General features: G+C 41.4%; 1 protein-coding gene across 1 annotated transcript in view; it reads right to left on the reverse strand.

Annotated features, from left to right (window-relative positions):
* Positions 1-15,922, reverse strand: part of CAMSAP2 (calmodulin regulated spectrin associated protein family member 2) — a 124,928-nt gene extending 109,006 nt beyond the window's left edge. Inside the window, exon 1 of the mRNA XM_044432428.1 lies at positions 15,844-15,922. The gene's annotated coding sequence lies outside the window, so the exon portion shown is untranslated. The remainder of the gene's footprint in view (positions 1-15,843) is intronic.
* Positions 15,923-15,998: the final 76 nt, after the last annotated feature.

Below are 15,998 nucleotides of genomic sequence, written 5' to 3' on the forward strand. Positions count from 1 at the left end.
CATGTACCAACAACATGTCAGTCATGGCTCCCATTCACTCAGGCTTTCAATGACATTTGTATGTGAAGCCAGATTTCTCCATGTTGCACAAATGCAAACCGTATTAAATATCCATAGTGAATATCAAAAGGCCATGATGTGCAGGCAAAGGACGAAGTCATTCTCCCAACACAAGTTATTAAGTGGGGTTTTAACAAATCTGTTATATGGTTAAGCACTTAATGCTCCAGGTACCAGGAATGAAATCGGTATAATTTGAAGTCAGTGAGCTGGATCCTTCGCTATAGCTTAAGGTAGCAGCAATCAGTCCTAGGAATTTTTGCTGGAGAACCTGAAACATTCTTGAGTTGGATTAATTACCCTAAATCACAGGCAGACAATTTGTGCCCTCCAGATGTTTCAGCCCATAACTCCCATCAGCCCTAACGAGCATAGCCAATAGTAGATCATAAGGGGTACTGAGGCTGTCTGAATGCTTTGGCTTACATGTTGCCCATCCTACACCTGTCCTAAATAGGTTAGTGAGTCATTTCACAATCAGTCTTATGTATGTTTAGATAGAGAAAGGACTCGCTGGAGCATGCTGGAAATTTCAGGCCTTTGCCTTAGTTTAAACAAGCATAGGACTGTGTCTTTAGGGTTATCTGCTATGATGGAAGCAGTATATAAGTCCTGACGGTATATATTGGCCCTCCTCCTGCCCATGAACCAGGGACTTTTAAGCATATTGTTATAAGCCCGTGCCAACTTTTCTCTTCCTGCAGCTAGAGGGTGTTGGACGAGAAGACATCCACAATGATGGCATTCCAGCTATGGAGGGTTGCCTGGTGCCTGCATGTTCTTTCTAGTGTCAGGTGAAAAACTTGTTTTCCTAGGACTCCTAACCATTTTTATTCTATCACACTGATGATATACTGCTTTTATGTACTGTTTCCATTTATTATTTTCTTGTACTTTTGCTTCTATTCTGATCAACCACCCAGGAAAAAATGCTTTGAAGACCGGCATAACACAACACACATATAATGCATGAATATTTTTAAAACCTCTTTGGTGCCCCACTGCTCTCTTTCTTGCATGTACAGAACTGGAATAAGTATGTTAAAGAACACAAGTATGTACATTTGTTCAGTTTGCATACTTGAGAGACCTCAGAATTCCACTTTCCTGGGCAGAGAATTTGGATTGTTAGATGCAGAATTTACATTTATTTTTAAATATGCAACGTACAGAAACTCTGCCTAAAGCTAACAAAATGTACAAGGCAAATTGGCATCGTGGAATTGTTTGCCAGTTACTTATATACAATATGACATATTTGTGGTTTGCTTTAACATGAAATAACTTGCCACTACTTTGATTTATACTAATGACATATACTAATAGTGATCTCAGTTCTCTTGCGTGCCATTCTTTAGGAAGCCAAAAAGGGGAGTGCCATCTGTGCAGAAGGGGGTGATATCAGCAAGCAGACGGGAACTCCAAGATTTGCAGAAGTATAAAGCCCATTGACTGACCCCAAGCCATGCTCAGTGACTTTGACTGTTGTGGAGAATGAGCCAAAATAGAACAAACATGGAATGGAAGCTCCTAAACTGTACTGTACACTTTGTACTGTAACATTTTGTTGTAGGTCCCACTCATGACCGCTAATGAATTCCTTTCCATAAGGGAAATTATTTTCCAGCTATGTTAGACTGTTTATCATGGCATCAACTTTCATGGAAGTGGGCTGTAATCCATACAATTTATGATGTGGTATATATGTTTGTCTTTAACATGTCACAAGACTTGTTGTTTGAACAACTAATAGAATCCTCATTTAATCTATAAGCTTGGCTTTGAAAGGGTGAGAAAAATCCGCTCTTGACATGAACAGACAGCCTGTGTGATTAGGCTGATCCTCTGTTCCTCTGACACTTAATGTTGAGGGTAAATCAGGAAGTAACTTTTAATTAGGTAAACTAACAATTAGGTCATTTCAGCAGCTGAATCGAGAGGCTGGTTTTAAGAGCACAATGACTTTTAAGAAGTCATTGGCAGAATGAAGAGTGGCAGAATGAAATTAAAAGATTTACCTTTTTAACATTTTGATACAGATAAAGACATGTGGCAACATTGAGAGTGAGGCAGGGGCCTGATACATCTGAAAGCATGACAAACTGCATTAGAAATAATTTCATTGGGGAAACAGGAAAGCAGCTAAATAGATACATAATTTCTGATGATCTTTTAATAGTCATGCTGTATACAAATACTGAGGTCTGATGTGCACACATCCTTATTTGTATCACTCTTGGACCTGATTGTATCTAACCACAGGAGGATCTGAAAAAATGCAGTGGGATGTTATCTTTCACTTTCCCCCCTCCTGCTGCTCCTGTTCGTTGTTTTTAATGAACTAAAATAAGTACCAGTCAACCTAACTGCTGAAATCTTACGCACAGACATTCGCCTAACTCAGTGGAAAACAAATTCAGTGCATAGGGTAGGGCTGCCACTTTTATAGGAGAAAATTATTTCACTGATTGCATACAGAAGAGGAAAGGAACTCAGAATGAAGGCTCAAGTCAATCCAATGTGGAATGGAAATCTAAGTGCCATGTTCCTCAAGGCAGTATATTTTTGTACATTTCTAGTGAGGAAAGCCAAGACCACCTATAGATTCAGAATTCCCTTCATTGTCAAAATGTACTGCCCAGTGACTCAGCAATAATACTTACCAAGCAAAGCTTCCCCCTAATATTATTTTACCACTAGGAAAAGCTTTGCCTGCTGAATTTCTGCATCATACAGCTGTTAGGCGCAGAAGCTATCAAGTGGAAAGTTGTTGACAGTTTAAACTGGAACATCCATGAAATAAGCCTTAAGGTTGCAATCCTATGTCCATTCACATGGGAGTAAATCCCACTGAACATATGTGGATCATTTCTGATTAAAAGGCATAGGTTTATGCTGCACAATTGCTATCTTAAGCAGACAGGAGTAAGCATCACTGAATTCAGTGGCACTTTCTACCAAAGTAGACCTGCACAGGATCAAGCCAGCCGGCTTTCGGCAACATCAAGCCGGAGATTTCTCTGGCAGCCCCATAATCTATTGCTAATCTCTCTAATTCAGGGTGGGTGTGGTAACAGCCATTTGGTTCAGGGAAAACAAAATAGAAATCACAATCGCGGGTGACTGAAAATTTTGAGATGTAGCAGTTGCAACTGTATTAGAGCAATACCACCAAAACATGCAAAACTATGGGAAGTAAATCAAAACAACAGTCAAGAATAACGCTGGCAACTATCACTCAAGAATGCAATGCTACAGAGCAAGGCAGTGACTTGAAGCCAGGCAATCCACACAGGTTAGTCAGCCAGCCTGCCAGAATTACAGCTGTAAAAAAGCTTGGCTTTAGAGGCATTTATTTTCAAGCTGGGTTTTTCAGCTCATGTTCCAGCCCAGGCAGCTGAGTGAAGAACAATAAATAGCACCTGAAGGGAGACAGGAACTTGAGATACAAAATGAAGACAGCTTTTGCCTCTGAACAAAATAAAATAAATCTTTGCTCTTTTACAGGTGCATCTATTGAAGATAGATCTAACTAAATGTATTATTTTAGGTTGTTAAAAGCCCCTAAGGGCACAATTGTATTCAGGTTTATACAAAAAAATGCCCAGCCACCTTCCTAAATCACTTCAAAAATGTTTCAGAAATAAAAGCGGCACTTACGCCTTTTTCTTATCTCATGGCTTATTTTCAGATTGTCATTTATGAGAGCTATGCTATCTCTGCATCCTGTCCCAGGGAATCAAGATGGCCCTGGGTATGGTCGGGTAGCGTCCTCAAGCTCTCTGCCCACTTTTTGGAGACAGGGAAAATGTACAGAGAGGTCACTCCAGAGGACAGAGTAGTCCTTATTTCGGTCGGCGTCAAGCAGTCATGAGCTGAGAAGGAACGAGGTCCTGGCATGCAAAATGGGAAATAGACTGGAATGACTGGTCCTAGTACAAAAGCAGTTGGGCCATTTCTATTGCAACTAGTTCTAACATTCATGCTGGCCTTAGTCACATTCTAACGAAATTCTCATGGGTGATGAGTAATATTTCTTACCCATTAATCATGATCTCTGGGAAGGAAGCTACTGCTGCCAGGTGGGAAGAGCTTTCAAACAGTGGTGGGCGGACCCCTTTCCTCAATCCACTCAAAGAAGCTGGAGGAAAGGAATCTGTTGCCACCCTGCTGGAAGATGTTCCCCTTGAAGGCTTTTCCTCCCTCAACTTTCACCACCAATAGCCATTCTAGCAGGATACAGCAGAGAGAGTTGGGAAGCAAAGTCATTCCACCAACAATACCGAAAGATCTCTTGCTCTCTTCCTCTTTCATCCTCATCCTGTTTTCCTTTTCTGTTGTGTCTATTTAGACTGCAAACCTGTGGGCAGGAACTATCTTGCTTGTATTGATGGAGTGAAAGATGCTACAGGAACCTTTCTGGCTGAGGAGCAGGAGAATATACTTCAAATCAATACCATTAAATCTCCTAGTAAAATTAAAATGACCAGGATGTGAATCAAGGCTATGAACAAGTTGTAGGGTTTGTCAGCCTCTCTGTGCTGAAAGTTATGGGTGGGAGAGAGTGGATGAGTTCACATGGCCTGAAAAGCCAGGATGGTTTCTTGCACATGAGGGACTGTTATGTTGTCTGAACCCTGTCATGATATTTAAGCATGGTATGTTTGGCTTTTAGAAACCACAATAAGAAACAACAGTCTGTTCTGTGGTTTCCGTGCTTCCCCAAGGTTTTTTCCAGTTGTCTGAACTGGCATCATAGTTTCCATGGAGACCAAGGAGAGTGGAAACCACACTAGCACAGAAACCATTTGATCATCTGTCAGGCACATCCAGGCAAAAAAACATTGTGGAAACCACACAGGGACTGCTTGTTGTGACATGTGAACCCAGCCACTGTGTCCAATACAAAATAGATCCACAGATCAGGCATCTCAGATACAGATTTTAGAAATCCAGCTTTTCACAGGCATAATTTATGTTAGCTTTAAAACTTCATTCTTAAAACAGGTTTTGCTGATAAAACTCAGGCTTGAGGTTCCTGTGGTGATGCAGCTGAGTAGAAGACCAGTATGATGTAGTGGTTAAGAGCGTGGGACTGGGACTCAGGAGATCCAGGTTCTTGTTTCCACTTAGCCATGGAGCTAAATGGGTGACTTTGAGCCGTCACAGACTCTCAGCCCAACCTACCTCACAAGGTTGTTATTGTGAGGATAAGATTGAGAATGGGAGGAGAATTGTGTAAACTGCCTTGAGCTCCTTGACAGGAAAAAAGGTGGGATATAAATATAATAAATAAATACATAGAAAGAGGGCTTTAAATCAATACTTCACCCTGGCTGGTGACTGAAGTACAATGTACTATCTGCTGCATGCTCTTTTTAAGGCATAGGATTTTTTTTCCTGACAGGAAGGCTGAAAAAGTGGAAGCAAATGAGCTGCTTGAGTTTTCAGAGAACAGAGTTTCTTTTATCTGTCTGTTCTGCTACACTTGTCATAAAGTTTGTGACGTGGCTTCCATTGTGTATGAGTGTATGATTTGTAACACACATACACAGACATAAGGAGAGTATTGTTGTTTTGGATGCCGCATCTTTGTAGGACTATCTTACCAACAAGATTAGACATTTTCTTGGTGGACTAGCATGTTAGAATTGGGTCTGCCATATCAAGCACGGACAGTGTAATTTAAAATAAATTCAGTGTTGGGTCACATGGGGTGGAGGTGCAGACCCCTTCTCCTATCTGCGCTTTCCTTCCTGTAATTGTTTTTTCTTACAGTATTTTTCTTCCTCTAAAGTTGCAAACCTGGAAGTAAGGTCCAGCAGGAAAGACATGCTTCATAAGTGCTTTTGGGGGGAAAGCACAGTGGGTGGAACAAATCAGCATTCTCTTCACTTGCCTGTCCTAATTTGCTTTAAATCTCCTGCTTCCTCCTTTATAGACATTCAGTAAGACCTGAAGTGGGTCATACCGCTGTCTTATCTATTGTGGCTGGCACTAGAGATGCCAAATTCTTGGAAATCCATCTATTTACTTATTGGTATTAACCATGTTACAGCCTCGTTCTGAGCAGGTGAAGCAGTGGAAAAGGTCTCCCATTTAAACTTGTTTTTGAAAAAGTTACCATTTGGATCATGCTATCTCTTTATAATATTTAACTGGGTCTGAAGTCTCTGCTGGAGGCATGTTAGTAGATTATTAAAATGGAATACCCCTTTAAAAGGCCATCAGTAGGACCAAACAATCAATTTAAGATCAACTGTTCAGAAGAAATCTCAAATTTCAGTCCTGTTGCTACATTCCTGCAGCTTCTAAGTAACAGCTGTAGAAATGTTGGAATTCAACCATAACTCATCTTACAAAATGTGTTCACGTTCTCTTGAAATAGTTCACTGGGTATATTTGTCAAAAATAGAAATGCATTCCGTCAAGAATGAATCATTAATTATTTGAGAACAGAAAACACCCATTTCCTTTTCTTCATAGAAAAACTTCATGCACAGAAGGGCACACTAATCAGAGCTAACACAGACCGTGTTTTTCTTACAGACAGGATTAATTACCCATTCCCTTGTAGTCCTAAAAGTATTTTGATGACCTTAAACAATTAACCGGTAAAGAGGAACTTGCTGCTGCTGCTGCTGCTACGTTTAATTTTTCTGGCCTAGCCCTACTTAATTTAAACTCGGGGGATTTTCCATGTCTGGACACACTGCAGCATGATTTTGTTGCTCAAGATACAAGGGCTGGCCCTAACATTGGGCAAAATGGAGAGGAAATCCCTGGTGGAAGATACTTAGGCATTCTCTCAGTGCCTTTCCTGGGTCACCTAGCTGGGATAAAACTGGGGAGCACAGTGTGATGGTATTTCCAATGCGTTTTGGAGGGACGTACCCAGAAGCAAGTGATGGAGGATTCCTGTTCAGCCTACTAGCCACTGGCACTTGAAGTTCCTCTGCTTGTACCTCGTCTCCCAACATCTGCTCAACATCTATCTGAAGCCACTGAGAGAAGCCATCCAAAAGCCTGGGCTAAACTGTCATCGGTATGGAAATAACACATAGCTCTACCTCTCATTTCCTCCTACTGGCCTCAGAAAGACTAGAAATCCTGAATAGCTGTCTGGGGGCAGTTTTGAGACAGAAGGGGGTAAACAACCTGAGATTTAATCCAGGTAAGATCAAGGTATTGCGAAACCCGCTGAACTGGATGGATGGATGGAACTAGTGTTGAATGAGTAGTTTTCCTACTCCTGAAGGACCAAGTGCACAAGGCCCAAGGATTGCTGGATTCGAATTTCCTAGTCTTGGCACCATTTATGATTGGCCAGGTGAGTGCCTTTTATTAGCTCTGGCTGATTCTTCAGTGGCACCCCACCTTGAGAAAGCAGACCTTGCAACAATCGAGCTTCAACTGGTGCAGAACACAGCTGTCCATTTGTCTGCAGAGCCAGGGGATCAGTGCCTATAACGATGATGTTGAAAACTGCTGCTGCATTTTGGGGTACAATTTAAAGTGCTGGCGATTATCTTTGAATCGCTCTAGTCCTTGAGACCAACTGATTACCTATACTTCTATATAGGTAATTCTGGCTAGACCTTAAGATTGGCCACAGAGATCCTGCTTATGTTACATACCTGCCAGTATGACCATTCAGGTTGGTGAGCAGAAGAGACTGGTCTTTTCTGTGGTGTCCCCATCATTATAGAATGGCTTCCATGGGAGAAGCACATATTACTGCTTCCCTTACTTTTCAATGCATCTTAAAGGCCTGGGTTTTCCCACCCTCTTTTAACTGATGACAGCCTAGACAATATTTTATACAAATCTGCTGCTGCCCTTTTAATGCTCCTTTATTTATATGCATTTGCCCTGGCAATATTTTATTTTTAAAAGCACTTTGAGAAGGTGTTTATCTCAAAGGTGGAATAAAAATACTGTGAATAACTAAGTTTCCCCTGCAATGCTCCAGCTGTTCCCATCCGGAGCAGGCACCCTGGTGGCAGTGACTCTTTCTTGCGGATGGCCTGCTTGCTTCATCCGGTTGCCTTCCTCTAAGGCACCACAGGCTGAGCCAAAGGGAAAGAGTCCTGCTGGAGCGCAGCCACCCACCCAATCCCATGCAGTCGAGCAGGCATCAAACGAGTGTGCATGTGTTGCCCTCCTCACGTTATGCACTAATGCGTGACTGTATTTGTTCCACTTAGAAGTGAGCAGATGCTGGGCAGAGCAGTGAGTGAGCAGATGGAGTCCATGTGCCACAGGCAGACACACCACTGGCTGAACGGGCTGCTCATGCTTGGTTGACACATGCCCAAAATAACCCAAATTAGGGGCAAGCCAGCATTGTTGGTGAATTCTTTCTAAAGTTGTGATTTTAGTAAGGATATCTTAAATGAAATTTTAATATGGACAGGCAAACTGCTTAGGGATATTTTTATGCTTGATGACATATAAATGTTGTTGTAACGTGCTGTCAAGACATCTCTGACCTATAGAGAATGAAAGCTCTCCAAAATGTTCTATCCATGACAGCTCCATTCAGCTCCTCCAAGATCAAGGATGCGGCTTCCTTTACAAAGCCACTCCATCTCAGATTTGGTCTTCCCTTTCATCTTACACCTTTGACTTTCCCTAACATAATTGTTGTCTCCAGGGAGTCTTGCTTTTTCATGATGTGGCCAAAGTATCACAGCCTCAGTTCTGTCAGTTTTGCTACTAGAGAAAGCTCCGACTAACAGAAAAATTTGAAAGAATGGCAAAATATGATTAATTTTGTAATGTGGTTCTGGGACAAAATAGAAAGAATTGATTATAATTTTATTAAAAGCAGTAAGATTAATAATAGCAAGGAATTGGAAAACAAAAGGTGACTATCATATAGTTGACTGCTATAAAGAAGTCTGGAATATGGCTGTTAATGATAACTTCTGACATTAAATGGCAAAATGGTTTGATAAATGAAAAATTTGAAATATTTGGAGACCTTTCACTGAATACATGTTAATAAAAGGAAGGGGGTGTGAACCACCACAAGACTCGATGCAGTTCTGGAAGAGAAGCAGGCAACCTGAACTGATAAATGATCTTACACTATGTAACTAGAGTTGTTGGTCCAGGTGGAGGCAGCACTGATATTAATGTATTGTTTGTGTTAATCAGAAATGTTTAGTTATAAATATATCAATTGTATTTTTTCTTAGTTTAAAAAAATAAAAAATAAAAGGAGGAACATTCTGGCTTGATTTGATCCAGGACCCACTTGTTCACATTTCAGTTCCACACATAACAAATTATAGAGAGCCAGCGTGGTGTAGTGGTTAAGAGCATGGGACTGGGGCTCAGACAACCTGGGTTTGAGTCCCCACTCAGCCGTGGAGCCAACTGGGTGACTTTGGGCCAGTCACAGACTCTCAGCCCAACCTACCTCACAGGGTGGTTGTTGTGGGGATAAGATGGAGGAGGAGATGTAAGCTGCCTTGAGCCCTTTGTAGGAAAAAGGCAGGATACAAATCGAAAAATAAATATAAATAAATAAATAAAAACAGAAGAGCTTCTGGGACTGTTCTTGCAAATGGTAATTTCCTGGCTGAGTGTGGACTAGCACCCAGGTCGCCTCAGTCCCAGACCTGCACTCATAACCACTATACCACATTGGCTCTCACACTGGATATCCAAAAGATGTCTCACAGGGAAGAGGTAGGCAACTTGGATGGGCATTGTGGGAGCATCTGAAGGACACCATTAGCCATGTTGGCTGCAGCTTATGGAAGCTGCAACAGAAGGGCCACCCTATTGCCAATTCTTGTTATCGGATCTTCATTCCATGTTTTATTCTCACCTGAAAAATACTTGCAAAAAGTGTTAGGATGACTGATTTAAGTAATCCTCATTTGCCACTTAAGAATAGGCATTTCTCATACAAATACATAGAACACTGAATTGTTAATCCTTCACCCTACAGTTTATTTAGCTGAAAAGCCATTTGAGACTTGCCATGACCTGCCTTTCCAGTATTCTGGCTTCCCCAGACCCTCACTTTTGTGATGGTGATAGTTTGGAATGCTCAGACCTGCTGAGATTTGTTAACAGAAAGCTTCAGTACTCTTAGCAGACTGACTTGCCCCAGCTGCCTAAGACCTAGGTGTCACCAGTGAATACAATACACAGGCGATGCCCAGAGGCTAGTAATACATTCCAACTTGAGTGGGGTATGAATAAGAAAGGGTGTTTCCTCAAGCCTTGCTATGGCTAAGTTAAGAGGGATGTGGGAGACAAGCTGAGCAACTGCTTTCAAAGCTTTAATGCAGTTGTTGAAGCCTCTACATTTAGCATGGAAGGAGTGGATTCTTAACTGTTTTCATATGGGACATTTTTCCGGATCAAGATCTTGCATCCCCAACTTGCTTTTTTACTCATGGGGAAAATTTATTGGGTCCTCAAATATTTTCATCTTTAGGAAGAAATCGGGTTGGTGGAGAAGGACTCTAAACACACTCACACAAGTATAAAATGTATTTTTTGCAGGATTTGCCATCTTCAGAGATTGTCTATTTAAAAATTTTGTATCCCGCCCTTTACAGTATTTCAGGGTACTCGTGACTTATTAAACCCTTCAAACTCATTATAACTTACTAAAACCACAGCTTACTAAAACCACTATATCAAACAACTAGAACATCCAAAAACGTTTTAACACCAGCAGTGAAATGAAGTCAGCAGAAATGCAATGTCAAAGCAACCAGCTCAAACAGCACCAGTGACAGATAGAACACATTAAACCTCAAGTCTGGATCAACCACACAAAAGTCTTCAGGGTCCATTTAAAAATCAGCCTAGGGACTATACATACCTGCCAAAGGAAAGTGTTCCGTACAAATAAGGCCATCACTGAAAGAGCAAATACCAGGCAATCTAATATGTCTTGGTTTGGGCTGGGATATTATTATATAGGACCTTGAAGGCTGATCTATAGGCCAAGACAGGTTTGCATGGGTGCAGATGGCCTTCTAATAACAGGATGCCAAACCTTTGACAACTTTAAAAGTAATTAACAGCACTTTGAATTGGACGCGGAAGAAAACCAGCAGCCAGTGCAGCTGAAACAAAATAGGTATTACAGGTTTGCATCACTTGGTGCCCACAGGTAACTGAGACCTGCATTCTGTACCAGTCAAAGTTTCTGAACCACCTCCAAAGGCAATCCCATGCAGAGCTCATTACAATAATCTAGCCTGGAAGTAACCAGAGCATGTATGTTGTGGCAACAGCTGTTTTCTCCAGAGAGACTTGCAACCAGTGAATTAGACCGAGCTAATAAATACACTTCTATCTACTAATGCCACTCATGCTTCCATCAACAATGCTGGGTCCAGGAGAACCCCAAGGCTGTGCATTCGATCTTCTGGGGAAGCATCCACAATGCCTACATCTTACTAGGACTGAACTAGCTTGTTTGACCTCATCCTTTCCAAAACACCCAGCACAGACCTGATCATTCACAACTTCCCTGGTAGATGGAAAAGCTCTATGCCATCCATCTCAGGAGCCCAAACCTTGGGAATGACTTGGTGGTTCTTGGAATGGCTTGGAAAAGGTGCAAGAGGAGACAAAATGAAGCACCAACGCCCATGGCTTAGAGCACCAGCGCCCCTTAGCACGTGCGTTAGGGATCTATCCTTTGGAAGGCCCACCCCCTCTGTTCCTCTGAGTTCTAACTCAACTCAGTAGCCCCCAAAGATAGGTTCCCTTGGATGGTTGATGGTTCCCTATCAAAGATGGTTGATAGGTTCCCTTGGATATTTCAGCAACTTGTGATACGATTTTGCTGCCCTCACAATGTTTATTCCTTGAAGTGTGTCATTTACCAACATGACCAAAGAAGTTTCAGGTCCAGACCAGAAACCAGACTAGGTCAGATCTAAAGAATATGTGCTATCCATTTTAGGAGATAAACAGGCCTTAGAGATAGAGTTAAGCACCCCTCCTTTCTGCTGCTGCACAGGTTGGATTTCAAGCTCTCTCTGACTGCATGGCTTTGAATAAATAAATAGACTTCAACCAACTACAAGCCGTTCTTAGTGCTTCTCCTTTGTCATGTCTATGTTGACTCTTAGATGCTGGGGCTGTGAGATATGCTCTTAGACAAAAGTTAAATGTTTCCTAGGGGAAATCACTAAAAACAATCTTACATGGTCTTTTAAAAATGTTGAGACTGAAATATAGTCCCATGACCAAGATATAGTCATGATTATATTGATCATATTATGTTTCTACTGCAGAAGTAAGTCTTCTCCATCTTTGTCCTAAGTATAACAAATCCATCTAGTTAAAATGAAGGAGAAAACATGTTAGGCCTTATGTGCAGAGTAAGAACTCTAGTGCATGTAAAGTAAGAGCAGGTATAAAGTGCTTCTGAGCAACTGCAGAGTGCATTTCCCTTGCCACTAATTTAACCATACATCCAGGATTAGGGGGAAAGCCTTCTAAATTGAAGGGGGCTTTTTCAGCAAAGAAGAGAAAAACAACAAGGGCCAAATGCTTTCTTAAGCAGCACCTTCTGTTTTAGCAGCATCTCTCCAACACAGCTGGGCTGACATAATTTAGATGTTTCTGTTATGTGGAGTCATAGTTATATCAGCATAAAAATAGTTTGAAATTATCATATAGATGCAGGTTTGATTTTTTTTGGTAAAGATTATAATTCATTCCACAAAGGCAGCAAATGATGACAGATTTCAGTCTACCTTCATCTTCAAACTGCACTGTTTATTTTAATTAGTAAATAATTAAAGTATGTTGAAGATTATTATCAGCACCACATCCAGCAAGAGAGAAGACTTATGGGCACGCCATATGTAATATTTGCCATGCTAAATCCTTCCAAAATAACTTGGTTGATTTACTTAAGCCAGCAAGGCGATTGCAGCAAACTTATAAAATCAGCCACTTTTATAGGAAGGTGCAAAGCAAGAGTGCCAAGGAATAATTAACTCCAGCCTTTTTGGCCAGAATCCAAAGAAGCACATGTGAGCACAGAAAGCGATTCCATGAACATGTGTGCATTAGGGGAGGGGCTCTTTGCTATGCAGGACACACACATTGATTCAATATGTTCATTTTTTATATCAAACAGCTGGCTTTTGAAAATACTAATTTCCCAAATGCTAAAATCTGGGACCAGGCCTAAATGTTCTGAGATCCCATTTCTAAGTCAGATTTTGCCAGACAGATGGGGTAGTTGGCAGACTGCATCTAGCCTTAAGTTAAATTGAAGTGTACATTGGCAACTAATTCCTACAGTGAGAAAACTGCACTGTGCCAAAAAAAAAAAAAAAAAGGTACACTTGGAGAATATACTATTCTGCATTAATTGCATTGATCTCCATGTGGTTAGTAATTATTTTATTACTTTTTCAGTGTATACCTGCTTCCTCCTCCTAAAATATTAATTCAGTGCATTTAGAAAGGGAAGTGTATGCAATTAATTAGAGAAAGAGATCCCATTCAACTCAGTGGGACTTAGGTTCAAAGAAACTTATTTAGGATTGTACTCAATTTCTAGAGCTTTAGACTTAAAGATGTAATGATCTGGGCTAGATATGTAATAATTGGACTATCTTTTCTGCTGATAACCAGGCCCCTGTGTTTGATTGCTCTTTACCAAAGGCAGGTTCACTGAAGTACAGTAGGACACCCACACTGCAAAGACTGAATTGTGAAAATGGGAGGCACAGTTAGAGAAAGAGCAATTGACTATGACATTCAAATGCACAGCTGCTGCTATTTGACATTTGCAAAGTATGAGAGATACCTTTAAGATACTGATATATACCTGTGTTCAAAGCGCTGGTTGTGTCTCCCCTCTTAAACTGAGTGGCTATAACATTTTCTTGGCAGCTGTCCTATCTTTCCACTATTAAAGCCATAGCAGCTAAACCAAGATTGGGCAGGGTGGGGAAGTGGTTAACTCTATGCCCCTTAGAGATAATGAGTGAGGATACAAGCAAAGGCAGTTTGTGTTGCTTAACTTAACAACCACAGAAAGACAATATGGGTAAAGAATATATAGAATGCAGTAACACCTTTAATTGCCTCATTGCAATTGTGTGTTTCCCAGGCAACAATCAACCTGTTTCACAGATACACGAGCTGGATAAGGTAACTGAGCTTCTGTAGGTGCAACAGTGATGCAGGCTTTTGATCTGTGCAGAAATTTTGCTGTACATAGGAGAATTTGGTGTAATTAGTGTGTATGTGAAATTGTACATCTTATTTACATTAATTCAGATGACCAGGAAAATATCTGGTAGAAAATGTTTGTAGTTGGCAAACAGATGATCTGCACTGGGCCAATATCGGTTCAATAACTGAAGGAGGAGGACAGAAGTAGAAAGCTGATGTACGGCTCTGAGAGGAACAGGCAGTGATGAGTAAATGATCCTCCAACAGAAGAATCAGGGAAGAGGAGCTGGAAATTAAAAGGTAGCAGAAAACACCACCATTATAGTGGAGACCCTGAGTGGTGTAAGGGTTTGAGACTGGGACTTGGAGATGCATCCCAACTCCTGTAGGAAGCAAACTGGGTGACTGGGGGCCAGTCACATTCTCTCAGCCTAACCTACCTCAGAGGGTTGGTGTGAAAATGTATAGAATTATGCAAGCTGCCTTGGGTCTCTTGGTGGAAAAAACTACGTGGGCTATAAATGTGCTAAATAAATTATTAAAGGCATCAGTTAGGGAATTCATTCTCTGACTGCCCATTTTATGGATTTTCAGGGACTTCAGAATGCTAAATGTCTGTTGGCAGGGGGAAATCTGAAGTGTGTGTGAAGGGAGGGGGAGAGGTAATGGAGTGTCCTGGAAATGGGCACAGACAGTGGGATCCTGGACAGGAATGTTTTGTTGCTTCTCCAACTCATTAAACTGCAGAAGGTATTTGCATTTTCCACATACCAGTTTAGAAAAATATGACCAGTAAGTGGAGGAGGCTGTACCAAGCGCAGAAAGCAAAAGAAGATGAGCGAATCTGCGGCCAAGTTCTCTCCTGTTGCTCTCATAGGGGTGGCATTGTAATTCCCCCTGCCCTGCCCAGAAAGATTTCTGGTTCTAGATTGCAATTGTGGATTCTTTCATGTGTGGTTAAACAGAATCACGGAATTAAATTGGGATTATATTAAACATATTCTGCAGGCATTAACCTTGGGAGGTGCACACAATGAACACTGTGGGGTTTACTTCAGAGTAAAATGCATTGGGCTGCAAGTCTCAAAAGATCCAGCCATTCCACAGGCCCCTTTTCCTTTTCTGACCAAAAAAACATTATTTGTTTGGCTGTTCCGTCTAACTATCCCACTGAAATCTCGCTCTTCTTGTTGAACTTAATGGTTGGTTCCTAAAGGCATAATCCTATTCAAGTACATTACAAATAGGCTGACAGCTCGAGTTAGGCCCAGCCACTTGGGAGTTGCAGACCTGCTTTTGGGTCTAACTTTGAATAGGATTGCACCCTAAGAAATGTATCCTGGCATACATTTTGGTAAAGTATAGTGCACTTACTCAGATGCATCTGTAAATCCACTAAAATATATCAGAATGCATTGGTTAGAGGATAATCCTATCTATGTCCTACAATTCCCAGCATTCCCAAGCAGGCAACACTGGCTGAGAACTGTAGCGCTTTTTTTTGCCCATGCATGAAATTTCAGCCTTTAAAGTACCACAAGCCTCCTCGATTTGTTGTTCGCTCCAATAGACAGCTCCTCTGAATTTATATTTACTTACCGCGGGTCTGATCACTGCAAAGGATTGCAGAGAACGCCCGCCTACTTTATCCGCATTCCATTCGCTGCCGTGTGCGTGTCCTTCCAAGGCGCTGCCTTGCCACGCAGAGTCGAACACGAACCTGAAGTGAGGCGTGTATGATACGTTCAAAGAGT

The sequence above is a fragment of the Varanus komodoensis genome, unplaced genomic scaffold, assembly GCF_004798865.1.
Source record: "Varanus komodoensis strain SLA01 unplaced genomic scaffold, ASM479886v1 scaffold24, whole genome shotgun sequence".
NCBI classification, from domain to species: Eukaryota; Metazoa; Chordata; class Lepidosauria; order Squamata; family Varanidae; genus Varanus; species Varanus komodoensis.